The following is a 16710-nucleotide window of genomic DNA, read 5'->3' on the forward strand; positions in this document are numbered from 1 at the left end:
TGCAGAGATCCCATTAGCCAAATAATTTTGACGTTCTCCAATCATGACTACCTCATTATCCTCTTCGGTTCTCAAGATGACCCTGTTAGTCGTACAGTCTAGACTGACATGGTGCTTGACCAACAGTCCATACCCAGAATCAAGTCGAACTCTCCAAATGGAAGCTCCATCAGATTAGCCAGAAATACCGACCCTTGAACCTCTAGCAGAACATCTCTATATAGTTTACTAACCAGAACTGATTGCCCCAATGGACTCAGTACAGTCACCTCACTAGAAGTACTCTCAACCAAAATCCCCAAGTTTTCAGACACAGTGCTAGCTACATAGAAATGTGTGGAACCTATGTCTATCAAAGCAAAGTAAGGTATATCATAAATTAAGAACATACTAGTAATGACATCTAGAGCATCTCTGTCCTCTAGGCGACGAGAAGCATAAATGAGAGCAGGCTGGTTCGCCTCAGTCTATCCAGCACCTCTTCTAGGTGCTCTCTTCTCGCGACCCATACTGTTACCACCCCTAGCCTGACCACAGCCTCTCAGTGGCTGCTGAACTACCCTCTATGACTGCGGAGTACCAGAACCAGGAGCTTGTATCTGATCAGCCCTCAGTGGACACATCTAAATGTAGTGCTCTAATGACCCACACCTCAAACACGCCCCAGTCCTCCTCCAAGACTCACCCTGATGGTGTCTACCATAATCTTCACACGGCTGCAATCCAGTAGGAGCAACAGGGGGCCCAGCTCTAACCGGCCCAACCGTCCTGGCCTTTTTCTTATGCCTTTGTACCAAACTCGAGAGCTCCGAATCTCTCTTGTTCTTACCCCTCTCACGATCTTTATTTTGGCACTCAATGTGCTTAACCTCTTTGGTGATCTTCGCCTTCTCTACTAGGACAGAGAACTTTCGCTCCCTCAGTAGAGCTATCAGTACCCTCAGATTATCCCTAAGGTCGTCCTCAATTCAGACACATCTCTCATACTCTGATGCCATCATACCTTGGGCATAACGGCTCAACCTCAAAAATTCGGCATCGTACTCAGCCACAAATTGGTTACCCTAAGTGAGGTTCAGAAACCCACGTCTACGAGCATCTATGTAACTTACTGCCACGTACTTCCCTTGAAAGGTAGACTTAAAGAACTTCCAAGATAGATGATCGGGCTGAATGCCCTCCTTAATAGTCAGCCACCACTGATAAGCCTCATTACGAAGCAACGAGACTACACCATTCAATTCTACTCAGAGGTACAGTCTAAATCATCCATTACCCTCTTAGTAGCCTCCATCTAGTACTAAGCCACATTAGGGGTGACTCCAGTGACACCGCTAAAAAGTTCAGCTCCATTGGACCGGAGTCGTTCCGTAATCGACCCTTGGCCCCCAGATCCAGTGTTAGGCTCAGCGACCCTTTCCAGTATCCTTAATATAACCTAGGTCAATGTATCGTCCCCAGTCATACGATCTTAAGACCTAGTCTCAGTAGCAGGTAACACAGGTGTCTCACTCGTATCCAGGTTCGGCATGTTGCCCAGAGAAGAGAACTTAGCTCGAGCCCCCTCCGGCGTCGACCTTGGCTTCTAGTACCATGCCCACGGATACCTCGCACGCTCATGTTTATTCGAATTTATCTGTATTACGAATTTTTATGAATCAGTTACAGTTTCAATATTTATTAACAGATGTTTTATGTATAGCAGTATCATAAATTTAGAGTTTGTTTTTCGCAAGTACAGTCTATATCAGTTTCATTTTCACTACAGTTTCAGTATACACTAACTGGAGTGTTTTCAGAACAGACTATCTATATTACCATATCAGTTTATCAGAATGCTTACAGAATCGGTACCAAAGACTCGGTGTATTACATTTTCAGTCACATCATTTCAAATCATTTAAAAACTAGTTCTTTAAAAACCATATTTTAAAACCCAAAATTTCCACAGCTAAGTTTTGTAACTTGGCTCTGATACCACTAAAAGTAACACTCCAGACTCAGCCTAGACATTATGGCCGAATCTGGCGATATCACATGGAATGGGATTTGAAATTAAAGTTATCAAGTTAAAACCATATCCGTTTATTATCTTCTATTTATCTCTCATAAATTTCAAAATCATTTCCTCTTTAATTTGATTTATTTAAAACTATATTTTGTAGCGGAAGCTTTTAAAATCGTAATATTTAAAGAAAATCACTCCCGTTTAAAAAAACATCATTTTGAATTTAACCGAGCCTTTATTGAGTTAGCAGTTTAAAAACTCATGGAACAATGAAAATCCAAAGTAAAAGCAATAGTCCAAAAGTCTAATTTACATAAAAAAATAACCCAAAAAATAAATTGGAAATAAATATCATAACTAAAATTAAAATAGTTCAATAATTATGTAGTCACCGTCGAGTCCTCCATCGTACCGATCTGTCTAAGTCTGGGGATTACCTGGACAGATGAAACAAAAAGGGGTGAGTTTACGTAAACTCAGTGAGTAATCCCTACAGAAGGCACGCATAAAGTCAAACACAACAAACAGTCAAATGCAGACTAGACCTAAGCCTATTTCAGTTTCAGTAGCAGTCCTGGCATTAACCCTTTTCAATTTCAGTATCAAATATGCATTAGGGCCTAAGCCCATCAAAGTAACAGTATCATATATACTTTAATCAGTAAACAAAGTCCTACTCAACCAACATCTACACACCATCTCCGTCCATCTCTGCACTCCATGTAGGGTTTAAAACACCCACCTACCCCTGCACTCCAAGTAGTACTGAATGCTGCACATAATCAGTAAATTGCAGGTAAGCTGCCAGATAATAGGCTTAAGAGCCTTTCAGTACACTTCCTCCAAATATCAACATCCCAACCTAATGTAATGCAATATACAGTATATGACAGGCTAATACATGAATATCAGTTATACATATGGTTCAGTATTCATTCACATAATCATCATGCTTAGTACATACATCATACATATAGTTCACGCATTTAAGCATCTAAGTAGTGCTTACCGAACCTACAGTAGGTTCACGTCAACTTGGGCGAACCATGCAACCTTAGAACACATTTCAGTTAAATGAGCTCACACGTCTATGTGGTCTGCCCGTGTGGGCCTACACGCCCGTGTGGCCCATACGGCCCAATTTGGCATTAGCCGTGTGGATCACATGACCTGGCCTAGAATCTCACACGCCCGTATAAACTACTCTTGTGTAGGGGTGTTCAATTGGTCAACCGACCGGAAATAACATTAACTGAATTAACCGACCCTTCAAAATTTTTAACTATTAACCGAACCAAATTTTTTCAAAAAAATTAACCGAACTGAAATTTTTTCAAAAAAATTAACCGAACTGAAAATTATATGTTTTTTAATTTTTGGTTAAAATAAGTATAAAATTAACCGAATTAACCGAATTACCTGAATTAACCGAATTATTTGTATAAAATTATATGTTTTTATTTTTATTTTTAGTTTTAGATTTTTATTTTTATTTATTAAATTATTTGTAATTTTTATGATTCGGTTGGGTAATTTGGTTGGGTTGGGTACTTGGGTTAATATATATTAGATTGGCATTTGGGTTTATGTTGGATTAGATTTAAGTGAATAATGGGCTATTTATATATTATAATTTTATTTATTAATTTTTTTGTTACACCGAAAAAATTCGGTTAACCGACCGGTTTCAAACCGAATTAACTGTTAACCGAAAACTCAAAAAATTATTAACCGACCCCTGATCAAATTAATTCGGTTAACCGAATTCGGTCAGTTAACCGAATTTTTTCGATTTTACCCCAATTTTGCACACCCCTACCTGTGTGGACCTACACGCCCGTGTGGACCACAGGGCTCAAATCAGTCTAGCCCGTGTGTCGCACACAGCCTACCTAGCCATCACACGATCGTGTCTTGCGCGCACGGCCTGGTCTCGTCGATCACACACCTGTGTTATGGCACACGGCCTACCACACGGGCGACCACATGCCCGTGTGGCGTCGACAATGGGGTTTTTGGCTTTCACTGAAACCCTATTTTCTGCATTTTCGGGTACACACCTGGTAATAATTCAATGCTAAACCACTCCCGAGATACCCAACACCTACAATCAGATTATCCAACCCCTTTAGCAACCAACAATCTAGCCTAACACACTTATACAAATATGCATGAACTGACTTACCGCAACCAAGAACGAACCCCGATGGAACGTGGTTCTCTGCCTCAAAACGTTCCCCTAAACGCAGAATTCACCACTTAGTCCATTATCTAGCGTTACAAATCCCAAACCAAAAAGTTAAAGGTTGGAAAAGATTACTTACCTGACGAACAAAGGATTAAGCACGATCAACGAAGAATAACTACGCAAAACCGAATGAGAACAACAAAGGGGGGAAAAGAGAAGATGAAAGCGTCAAAATTTTTTGAGAGGGAGAGAGAGGAACGAAATTTTGAAAAAAACCAAAAGAATAAACTGATAATTCCAATATCTCAACCCCCCTCCCCCACTAACCTCTCCATCTCAACTACCTTAGACTTCAACTTCTACTGAAACTCTTGGGCAAAGCTGAGTAAAAATTAAATACCCAAGCTTGCGTAAGGATTTGAACACAAAACCTCTAGCAAATTGACACTCCTCCTAACCACCAAACTAACAGGCCCATTCTAATATATTTCTACACTTATCTCCAAATAAGCCCATGAACAAATAAATGGCTTAAGTCAGAAAAATTCCAAAATTTACCAAATACAATACTTGAACTTAGGACCTCTCACGCACACCCAAAAGACTTAATCACTGAAGCAAATACACATTTGTACCATATTTTCACAAAAGCCGAAACAAGAATTTTGGGACGTTACAAAATTCCAAATGTATGATGAGTATAGAGATTTAGAGCATATTTTAACCAAATTATAGTGGATGAAAATTCCCTCAAAAGTGTTTTTCTTCCCTAACTATAAAATCTATAACTCTATGTATGTAAGTATAACAATTAATTAGGCATATGTATATACATATTTATAATCTATAACATATATAACAAAAGCATGAGCCAAAAAAAACTTTTGAATAGATGATAATATCTTTATATTCCATCATATTACTAAATCCACATTCAAAATTAATTCAACTTTAATAGAAGTTGCGATAATTACATATTTAAAAATAATTAGAATTTAAATTACAATTATTAATTAAAAAGTTGTGCTAATTTTAACTTAAGGTTATTACTTGAATACAACTTTAAGCAGAAAATATAGGGAAAAATTGTGATAATTATAATTATAATTATAAAAGTTACCATTATTAATTAAAAAATTTTGGCGTAGATAAAAATTGTGCTAATTTTATTGATGTAAAATAAAATTATTATTTGAACAGAATTCTAAGCATATTAATTACCACTTAATTAATATTTGAGTTAATTGTGTTAATTAATTATTATTTTGAAAATGTTACTTTGCATTAATTTCATATACTAAAACTATAGTGCATGTTGAATCTATTAAAAATGTTTTAATTGTTTTTCAAAATTAATTAAATTTTATTATAAATTAGCTCAATTCTCATTTAATTAGTAAATATATATTTTTAAAAATATATAATAAATTTAAAAAATAAACACTTAAAATTGCATGCGTTACATGTGGGATTGGAACTAGTTTGAAAATACAATTAGAATATTCTAAAGTTTGGAGACCAATTAAAAAAAAGGGTCATAGTTTGGAGATGTTCGACACAATTAACTCATCTTTTCCTTGCTATTTTTTCCTTGATACAATTAACTCATATTTTCCTTGATAAAATTGTTTGTGATATTTATTTTTCTTGCTATTTTTTATATTAATAGTATTATCAATTTTTTTTAAGCTAACATAACAAATATGATGATTTGATTTTAGATTTTATTATCTATTTAGAAATTATTTTTATCATACTAATAAATATTTGATAGTAATTAATATTTTTAAAATATATAATTTATATAAGTATGTAATTACAATTTGTACTACCGAACGCAACTTAGGGAATTATGATGTAATTACATTCTGTCAGTCAAATATGTCTAGAGAATTACAATTCTTTATAATTACAAGAGAGTATAATTACAACCCTAATAATTATATTTTCATTCAATTAATTTGTGTTGTCCAAACAAAAATTTACATTCATTCATCTATAAATACAATCATTCACATATAAGGTTAAAATATGCTCCATGTCCCTAATCTCTTTGCACATTTAGAATGTAATCCCTCTATTTCTTGAATCTAAAAATTAAAGTTTAATTATTAACGTTGTTAAAATATGTTGGTATGCCATTTTAAAATAATAAAAAAATACTCAATTGGTAGTCATATAACTAATATAATGTCGTAATAAACATGAATTTTTAAAAATGACTTTAATAATACTAACAATTGGACTATAATTTTAAATATGAAAAGTAAAGGGATTAAACTTCTAAAAATAAAAGTATAAGAACTATATTTCAAATGTATGATGACTATATTTTAACCAAATTATAATTGATGGAAAGTCCCTAAAAAATGTGTTTCTTCCATAACTAAAAAATTATAACTCTATTTATGTAATTATAACAATTAATTAGGAATATGTATACATATTTATAATCTATAATATATATAAAGGGGACAAAACATATAATCTGACTCTTAATATAGAGACTTCCATAATAATTTTACTATTAAAAGGATATGATAATTAGTGCTGGATGGCTGGCTCTTTGTAGTATTAATTTAAAATAACAAGTTGAGATTTATAACGTGAGGTATTTGGAGAGAGTGGTTTCTAACAATTCGGGTTTGACTTTAGGTTCGCGGTTATTTTTGGGAGAAAGTAATAAATTGGGTTTAAACCAAGAATTGTACTAGATGAATTGTTGAATAAAATCATTTTTCAAGCAAGACTTTGCAAAGTAGAATTGAGAAATCCGAACTGCGTTAAAAAAAGTTATTTGACTCCTTTTTAAAAGGTTAAAGGTCAAATTAAGCTAAAAAAAGAATAAGAGCTAAATTGATAAAATATGTAAATATTGAGGACTAAACTAGACATTATCCCTTTTTAATTCTTACAAATTCTACAACAAAATTTATTCAAATAAATATAATATATTTTATTTTGATATATATAATCAAACCCGTGTACCTACAAAATAAAAAATTAGTTATAACTCAATCAATACAAATATTTTAATATTTAACACAATTATCAAAGCATTCATTTTAGCAACATAATATGTTTATATCTTGAACTCTATCGTATTTTTATTTATGCACTAACCATTTCAAGCATGATTTAAGTAATATTATTCATATTCACATTAATACTTAACCTCGAAATGGATGGAATTCTATATAGAAAGATCAATTTGTTCTTTCATTTAACATATAAGAATTTATTTATTTATTTTTTGAGTAGAAAAAGTAAAATACAATCTGATCCCTAATACGGGGTGCCCATAATATTTTTTTCATTTTATTTTTCCTTAATATACCATATGGGATTTTATTTTTTTCAAATACAAAATTAATTCCACCTTGGAAATTACCTTCCACTTCATCGTTTAATAATAATTTTTTAAAAGAAGGAGCAATTTGCGCTTTTTCTAATGCATAAAGTTAATTTATACATTTTTTAATAAATAGAATAAAATATAATCTAACTCTTAATAGAGTTACCTCTATAATAATTTTACCGTGAAAAGGATATGATAATTAGTGCTGCATGGCTGGCTCTTTGTGGTATTAATTTAAAATACCAAGTTGAGATTTATAAATAGAACTACTTGTGGTGTTACATAATTAGCAGATTAATCTAAATGTTATAATTTAGTCACCATTTTGATTTACACACCTCCATAAAATATTGATTATATTAAAATGAAACATGTTCTCTGCATAAAAAATTATATATTTGTTTAATCAGCTCATTGTGATCATCGTATCTCTATAAATGGCCTTTGAGCAATTAAGGACGCTCCCCACACATAACCAAAAAATGAACTGCTAGAAGTTTGGTCGGTTCCTATGGGCTGCAATGGTGGCGCTGCTACTTTTGGCAACGGCGGCTCATGCCTGCTACGACGACAATTAGCCCTGCCTGTATCCAAATGACTGTTGCAGTGGCTATTGCTTTCTTTATGGTCCTGGTATAGGGACGTGCTTGACACAGTAGTTCCGATCCGAAGGTGGCCGATGAGAGGAATATCAGTTTATCCACCTCATCTTCTTGGTTGTATGACTTTCGTCGCAAGATTTGTTGCTTTTGTGGCTAATGGCGTTATCATTTACTGTTGTTGTTCTTGTTATTAATTACTAAAATTTCTATGAATTATCAAGAAATAAAAAAGCTAATAAATGAACAACGAAAATAATCATGCTTTGTAACAAAATTCAGTGTGACAACATCTAATGGTGTTGACTTCGGAAGGTGCGTTCCGTCGTAATCCTGATCCCGAGATGGCGGAGGGGACGAATATATCAGTTTACTAATGGTGTTACTATTTAGGTTAAGGTATATCATAAACCCCTATACTCTTTAAAATTTTAAATTTTAGTTTATGTATCTACTTTCTAAATTTTAAAATTCAGTTAGTATTTCTTTCTTTTTTTTAAATTCAAGTTAATTGGAACGTCATTTGTTTTAATTATATGGCTACCAAATGAATATTTTTTTTATATTTCAAAATCTCAAACCAACAAATTTAACAAAAAAAAAATTAATAGTGAGTTAACCGTTAGAACCTGAATTTTGAAATATGAAAAGTAGAGAGACTAAATTCTTAGAAATAAAAGCACATAGGCTAAATTTTTAATTTTCAAAAAAGTACAAGACTTACGACTTGGGACGGATCCAGGATTATACTCCAAGGCGAAACTTTTAAATCCGAATGATCTCTTTTTAATGTAAGAAGGTGTCAATTCTTCTCGGATACTTTTTTTTTATCAAACAAATCAATTTAATATTTTGTAGAAAGTATGAAAGATTTAACTATAAAAAAATTAAAAGAAAAAAATTGCACTATATAAAACTAAATATTTCTTTCTAATATGCAAAAAAGCATAACTAATACTATACTAAAATTTTTATAAAAATCATTATAATTCCAAAAACTAAATTAAAAAAAAACTTGGCCTTAGGCTTATTTCTCAATACTAGGCATCCTAAATTGCACCCTCCACTTTTTCATAAAACGAACTCATCAATGATAGAATCTGTTCAAAATTCTTGAGCTATCTCTTTTTCGATGTATGCCACCAAGTAAGTTGAAAGAAAATCGTCCTCCATTCTGTTGCGAAGCCTTGTCTTTACAATTTTTGGTTAAAAATGCTTGTTCGATTGTTGCAATAGACACCGGAAGAGTTAGCACAAGAAGAATAATTCTATCAAGAAGAGGATAAATACTTGACTTATTTGTCTTAGCTAGCACTTGACATAACTCGGCAACTGTAGAACCTTTCTGCAATTCCGTGATTTGATGAGCATTAAGTTGCCAAACTTGATGATATCTTGTAATACAATATATACGGAATAGAACATCCTCATCAAGTTATTGAGAGAAGCTAAATGAGATCCCCATCAGGTATCACCTGGATGTGGAAGAGTACCGACTTGATTTTTCCCTTTGCCAGTTTCAAGCTCACCACTATCAATCAACTCCGCGGTATGAGATGTCTTAATGTCTCTTAATTGACCATGTCGCTTTCTTGAAGAAGCAACCAAATTGATTACACCAATCAAGTAAGAAAAAATTGACAAATAGGAAAAACCTCCTTGGATGTAGCTACTAAAGTTAATTGGAGACGATGAGAGAGGCAATGAACATGGTATGCAAATCGACACTTTTTAGCAAATAGCGCTTGTAAGTTGTTCCATTCTCCACGCATATTACTTGCAAGAGCTTGGGATTGAGAAGACCTGATATCTCGTTCAGGAGCTTGGGAAGATTTGACATAAGGAATCGATTGATCATTATTGCTTTCTAACACCCTTTTCTTGAAAAAAGATTCAATCTTTTTATTGACTATAATTTAGTCAAAAACCTGAAGACTATAATAATATATTAAACAAAAACATATTAGGAGAAGGAAAAAATAATAAGTTAAATAAAGAAAGAACATAATTTATGCAAAACATTTACCAAGAGGTCCTTCGCATAAGGAGCCGAGAGAATGATAATTTGTATTTTTTTTACTTTGTCCTCTCAGTCTTGGTATCAAACTCCTTTCTTTTTCTCTCAGCAATGTCGGCACCGTACCAGAGAAAGATAACTCATTAGCAACACATACAAATCAAAAAACAATAAAGTCACTAACCTAATATGTATGTATGAACCAAATCAATTAATTTTGGAATTTGGCTTTAAAGTCCATATTGGGCCTCTAAGTTTAGTCTTTTAGGGCCCATCATACTATTTGATTATTATTAAAGTTATATAATTAAAAACTGAAAAATACTTTGCTAAAATAAAGTATAATATTATGGCTTAAGGGGGCGAATTATATGAAATACAATTTGGCCAAAGGGGGACAAATGTTATACAATGTGGACACTAAATAAAAAATATAAGATAATTTATATATAAAATTCTAAATTCTAAAAATTAAAAGAAAAAAAAAAGTAAATCATGTTACTTTCACTCCAATTCATTTAGCTTAGTTTTTAAAACATCACTATTATTTAAAAAGCATAATGATAAATTTAGTTCTCAACGTTAATATTTTGTCAATTTGTCTCTTTTTTTTTTAGCTAAATTTAGCGCTCAACCTTTTAAAAAGAGTTGAATTGCTTTTCTAAATGGAAATGATCATTAAAACATTAATTTCCTAACGATGTTGGCATGGTAATTAATGTGGCAGTTTATGTATATTTCATGTTGATATGATATTATTTATCTTGTTTGCCACGTCAACAAATAATTATAAAAAATTCAAAAAGAATCAAAATAAATATATAAATAGTTCATAAAAATTCAAAAAATTATAATTAAATACATGTGGATTGTCATGCAAGCTACCATGTTTAAAAATGTAATATTTTAGACAATATTTCCATAAAAAACAACAAGTCGACTTTTTTCTGAATGGATGATGGTTAAATTTGACTTTTCTAAAAAGGTTGAGTACCAAATTTAGCTATAACAAAAAAGGGGGCAAAATAACAAAAGATATAAAAGTTAATTGCTAAATTTATCATTATGCCTATTTAAAACAATCCAATATGATTAAAAATAAATAATTAACCAAACCAAATTGATTAATTTGATTCTATTAGGCTTTGATTGGTAGAGTTGAAAAAATTGGAAAGATGGAAAATTGAAGGATAGAAAAATAGAAAGATGGAAAATATCATTTTTCTTTTCATAGGTGTGATTAGTAGGAAGTGTAATGCCCCAATTTTCAGGGGTTTCAGAATCTAATTTTTGAAAACCGAGTCCATAAATATTAAATATGAATATTTACAATGATAATATAAAAATTTATTAAAGGTGTGACCAATAATTTTTCTGAATTAATAGCTAATTAAGGTTTAGGGACTAAATTGTAAAAGTTTAATCACTACAGATTTTTAATTGGGAAAAGGCTTGAGGACTTAAATAGAAATTAGACAAAAGTCCAAATTGGTAATTAAACCATCTTTAAATGAAAGTTAGTGGATGGTGATGAAAGTTTCCTCTAAACTTGATTAATGGTAGATCAAGTTAATTAAAACATGATGTAACTAATTAAATTAAATAATTAAGGATTAATTATAGTATATAAGGTAAAAGTTAGCGGAATTTTTGCCATCTTCTTCACTCCCCCAACCGCCTACCATAGCTAAGACCTAAAGAAAACTTCAAAGAAATCTCAAGACATTTGGTTTTCAATTAGTACATAAATTCAAGTTCTTTTCTTGTAATTTTTATAGATTTGAGGTAATGGGAGCTTGGTTTACCAATTTGTAAATTTATTAAAGTTTTTTAAAGTTTTAATTGTTGATTTCTTGAATAATTAGGCTTGGGATTGATAGTTTTTAAGCTTAGATTATGAAAAGGACTAGATTGCAAAGTTAATTTAGTTTAATTGTTAAGTTTGTTACATTATGAACTAAATTGAATAAAAGTAAAATCTATCATAAAATTTTGTTAGAAATAGAAAGTATAAGGTCCTTAATGAAAGTATGTGAAAATGAATTTTAATCCAAAACTAAAAATTTAAAGTTATGTTTATTCTGAGTTTAGAGACTAAATTAAATAAAATGTAAAATATGGGAAAATTGAAAAATGGAATTATTGATTGGTTATATAAAATAATTGTATAGATTAAGATTTGGATCAAATTGGAGTTAATAGGGGAAAAGTTAAATTTGTGGATTAGTCTCTAAAGCATTCACTCTTTTCACATTTTGAACAAGTTCATTTGGAATTTATTATCTCACTTTGTATTATAACTGTATGTTTGTATTTAATTTAATATATATAAATGTTTCTATATGGTTGCAATATTATGGAATTTGGTACATTTGACTAGTAATGGATTGAATTGAAATATTGTGTAGTGATTGATGATTATGAAATAAAATAGGGTACAAATGTGAAAATGCAAATGCTGACATGGTATGGAATAAAAAAACGTTACCCCTTTTACAAAGTGTGATATGTATGAAAATTGGTGTCTGTGTGAACTTAGTAAAGGTTAGGATACAATTGGTATGCAAATAGGGTCTTGTGCGCACTTATTATAGATGTTAGTGAGATCCAACATTTGTTGTAGATTCTCAGGTATTATGTGACACAGGTTTAACTCGGATGAATAACTTGATGTGTCATGATATAGGTTTAGTCTGAACGGATAACCTGATATATATATATATACTCAGCTTGGATGAGTAACTGGCGTGGTGTAATATACCTGTATATCCGAACTTGTTTACTAGACTTCAAGCAAAACATTATAAATAAATTTGAAAATGCGATGAAATGAACTTGATATTCAAATTAAAAAGTCAATGAAGAGATTGAATTGTAATGGCAACATACTTTTAGCAGCGGCCACTCTAGTTGCTGTCGAGGAATGCTTTCTCGACATTGCCTACTGCATTTATTCGGATGATTGCTGCAATGGTTATTGCAAAGCATTGGCTCCTTTCATTGGCGTCTGCTTGCCCTCGTTGTCTTTATCGTAGTTGGGATGTGGCAGACTCAGAAAGTAAATGCAGCTGATGTTACTAATGTTAGTAATAATTGATTGTTAGTTTTGTCGCTAATAATAGCTGTTCTAAACTTGCTGTGTTTTTATTTAAGTTTGGAATAGAAAGAAACCCAAATTCACAACTTCATATACCGTTTCTGGATTCGTATCTTGTCTGCTCGGGTACCGGTTTGAGCCGCCACCAGCTTTTTCAAGTCTCCGATGGTGTCGTCGTCGTTGCACTTCACGCACACCTTCTTCCCTAAACGATCGTTCAACACCATCTCGATCATCTTCCATGAATTTTGAGGGGATTTCTCATGAAATTTCAGAGAAAACCCTAATTCCTAAATTTGTTAATACTGTGAAAATTGAGAATTTAATTAAGAGAAGAGGATGGGTTTTTTCTGCTAGGATTTTTGAACTTTGAAGCCGACCTGCATTGCACCTTTCACTCGTCAACTAGGTTGACTTTTGTTTGTTGAAACGATTCCGTTTTAGTTGTGGTTTTCAATACTTCGATTTTTTTAATAAATTAGACAAAAACATTACAACGGAAATTGGAGAAATGATTTACAAACACAGGATCAAATTTTGTACTTTATGTCAATTAACTTGAAACTCGCATACGTATGCCACTAAGTCATTGGCGTAATTAGCTCAATATTTTAGTTTATTCATTTGTTCCTTCTTCTAGTTTATTTTTTTTGGTAAAAGCACCTTTCGATATTGAAAAAAATTGATATCTCTAAAAAAAATATATACTATTTGTAGGTACTTTAAACAATAAATTATACTATTTGTAGGCACTTTAGGTTTTTATTTAAAATAAAAAATATGCATCTTTGAACTTATATTTCATATGCTATTATTAATTAGTTTTAAATTATACATTTCATTATTTATTATATGTTATTTTTAAACATAAATTCGTATTCTAAATACATGATTTTCATACGCATATATGTGTGATAGAGTTTTTAGTAATTCATAATACTTTAAAAAGAATAGTATAATACATTAATTCAAAAAATAGTAATGGGCTCCAAATTTTTTTTAAAAAAATTTAAATCCAGTACTCTAATTTTTAAAGGAGGCTTAAAATCTATTTTATAGGTCGATGGTTAAATTGATTAAACTAATCTATTAGATTTAAATTAAATAAATATTAAAAATTTGAAAAGAAAATTGTTAAAAACTTATAAAATCTATTTCAATTAATTTAGCCTTTGGTTCAATTAATTTTTTAAATCTTGTTCAATTAATTAATATTGATTCTTGAATCAACTGAATTTTATTAGTTTTTAGGTTTTGCTCATTTGTCTTTTTCTTTTTAAAAAGGAAAAATATTTTTATATAAAAAAATTAATTATCTAAAGGATATTTTTGGTAGAGAAAAGACAGAAAAAAGAGGGGGACAAATTGTTTTTATGTTAGAATTAATTTGGATATTCCATGGAATAAGAGATATTTTATATATCATATAAAAGGAGTTACATAAAGAGATATTATTTAGCACCCTTCTAGGAGAATTTTTTTTTTCTTTCACAAGGTTATATATATAATTAAAATTTAAAAAATATTTTTTTATATTTCACAAATAATATACTCTGCCACATAAAATTATATAAATAAATAGTGATATCTTTTTGTAAGAAAATATTAATTTCTCTATTTATTTTTATTTTTTATTCATTCTTCTAATTTTTTTAAGAATGAATTTAATTAGTTTTAAAATGCTTTTCTATTTACAAGCATAATAAGTTTTAGGGATAATGTGAATTTTGGTTTTTGAATTTGATAATTATGTTCACTTTAGTACTCATATATTTTTTTGTTCTTAGTACTCATACATTTTTTTGTTCAATTTGATCCTTGAAACATTTGATCCCTAAATGTGGAATCTATGGAGATTTGATGATGTGACCAATACTATTGGAACAAGACTGGATTAGATGGACTGAGAACTGATTGATATAATGGTCCGAATACATGGGTTGAAAAGATTGACTCAAGAAATACTTGAAATTGGTAAAAATCAAAAATTGGGATAGAAATTGACAATTGAACAGGTTGGACTGGTTTAATAGTTTTTTTATTTTTATGAAAAATTAATTAATTATTTAATTTGTTGATCCGGTGGTCAAGTTGATCAAATTGGTTAATCAAGCATCGATAGTCTAACCCGTTCAACCACTGATTCGGTTATTAAAACATTGAATGTGACACTATGAGTTTGTACCACGTCATCACCTGAAAACTTTTATAAATTTTTTATTTTTCAAGTGATGATGTGACACAATCTTAAAGTGTCACATTATCGAACTTTTATATTATTCAAGTCCAAGAACCAAAATGAATCTAATTGTCAAGTTAAAGTGTGAAAATGGACCAAAAAAAGTATAATACCAAAATGAATTTAATTAACAAGTTCAAGTGCGAAAAATTATATTATCCCTAAATATATTCTAAACTTAAATATGTTCTAAATATTTTAAGCTTATTTTTAATCAATTATTTAATAAATTTAAAATAAATGAATTACTATTAAGCACAATAAAAAAACTGATTATGATCCATGAGATTTTATTGAAAATAAATTTATTTTTAATTAAAAACATATTATTTAATAATATAAGGATTCCATTAATCATTAAAAAATTACTTTTGGTATTAAAAAAATAATTCTTTAATTTACGTGTTGTTTGATAAATTAAAAAATAAAGTGTTAAAAAGAATAAATATTAAAAATTTAAGTGCTAAAAAAATAAATATTGAATTTAAGTTATAAAATTATTTAATATATTACTTCAAATTATTACGAAATCTAATTATATTTTTTAAAAAATTTAAATTTAAATTTAAATTATTAAAAATTCTACGTTTTAACTTTAATTTTTAAATATTTCTCTTTATTCTAAATAAAAAATTAAATTTTAAATGTAAATTTTTATAAGATAATATAATATTAAATTAAATTAATTAAAAATATTTTCTATTAAGTAATAAATATTTAATTATTATTTTTCACATTTTTTATAGAATTTCATAAGATTGTTTTTATTTTGGATTATTAAACATGTGTAAAAAGGTTAAATTATTTTCAATGGATTTAATTTTTTCAATGGTTTATCAAACAAGGCCTTAATTTCTTTATAAAAAAAATTAAAATCTTGGTAATTAACTTAGCGTTAATACATTATTTGGTACTTGAATTTGAATTTAATGTATAATATGATACTTGAGTTTTTTGTCCTAATGAGTACTAGAGTTTAGCTTCAATGTTCATTTTGGTACCCGAACTTTTTCAATTTGATACTTAAGCTTTTTTGTTCCAGTTAAATACCTTTATTCTTTTACTAAAGTACATGTGTCAAACATCTATTAGGTTATTTGGTCTGAGTACCGAATTGAATATTGAATCCAAACTTAGGTACTAAATTGAGATAAAAAAATTTTAAGTACTAAATTGAATATTAAAGACAATCTTAAGTACTATA

The 16710-nt window shown here is 30.1% G+C and overlaps 2 long non-coding RNA genes across 2 annotated transcripts; both read right to left on the minus strand.

The window, feature by feature from the left end:
• Positions 1-9101: 9101 nt before the first annotated feature.
• On the minus strand, positions 9102-12074 carry LOC121207721 (uncharacterized). Its single transcript, XR_005902840.1, has 2 exons — positions 10180-12074; positions 9102-10088 (listed from the first exon to the last, which is right to left on the minus strand). It is a non-coding gene; the product is annotated as an uncharacterized lncRNA (long non-coding RNA).
• Positions 12075-12958: 884 nt separating this feature from the next.
• LOC121207722 (uncharacterized) lies at positions 12959-13677 on the minus strand. Its single transcript, XR_005902841.1, has 2 exons — positions 13364-13677; positions 12959-13247 (listed from the first exon to the last, which is right to left on the minus strand). It is a non-coding gene; the product is annotated as an uncharacterized lncRNA (long non-coding RNA).
• Between the last annotated feature and the right edge of the window lie 3033 nt (positions 13678-16710).

This window comes from Gossypium hirsutum, chromosome A10, assembly GCF_007990345.1.
Source record: "Gossypium hirsutum isolate 1008001.06 chromosome A10, Gossypium_hirsutum_v2.1, whole genome shotgun sequence".
Taxonomy (NCBI): domain Eukaryota; kingdom Viridiplantae; phylum Streptophyta; class Magnoliopsida; order Malvales; family Malvaceae; genus Gossypium; species Gossypium hirsutum.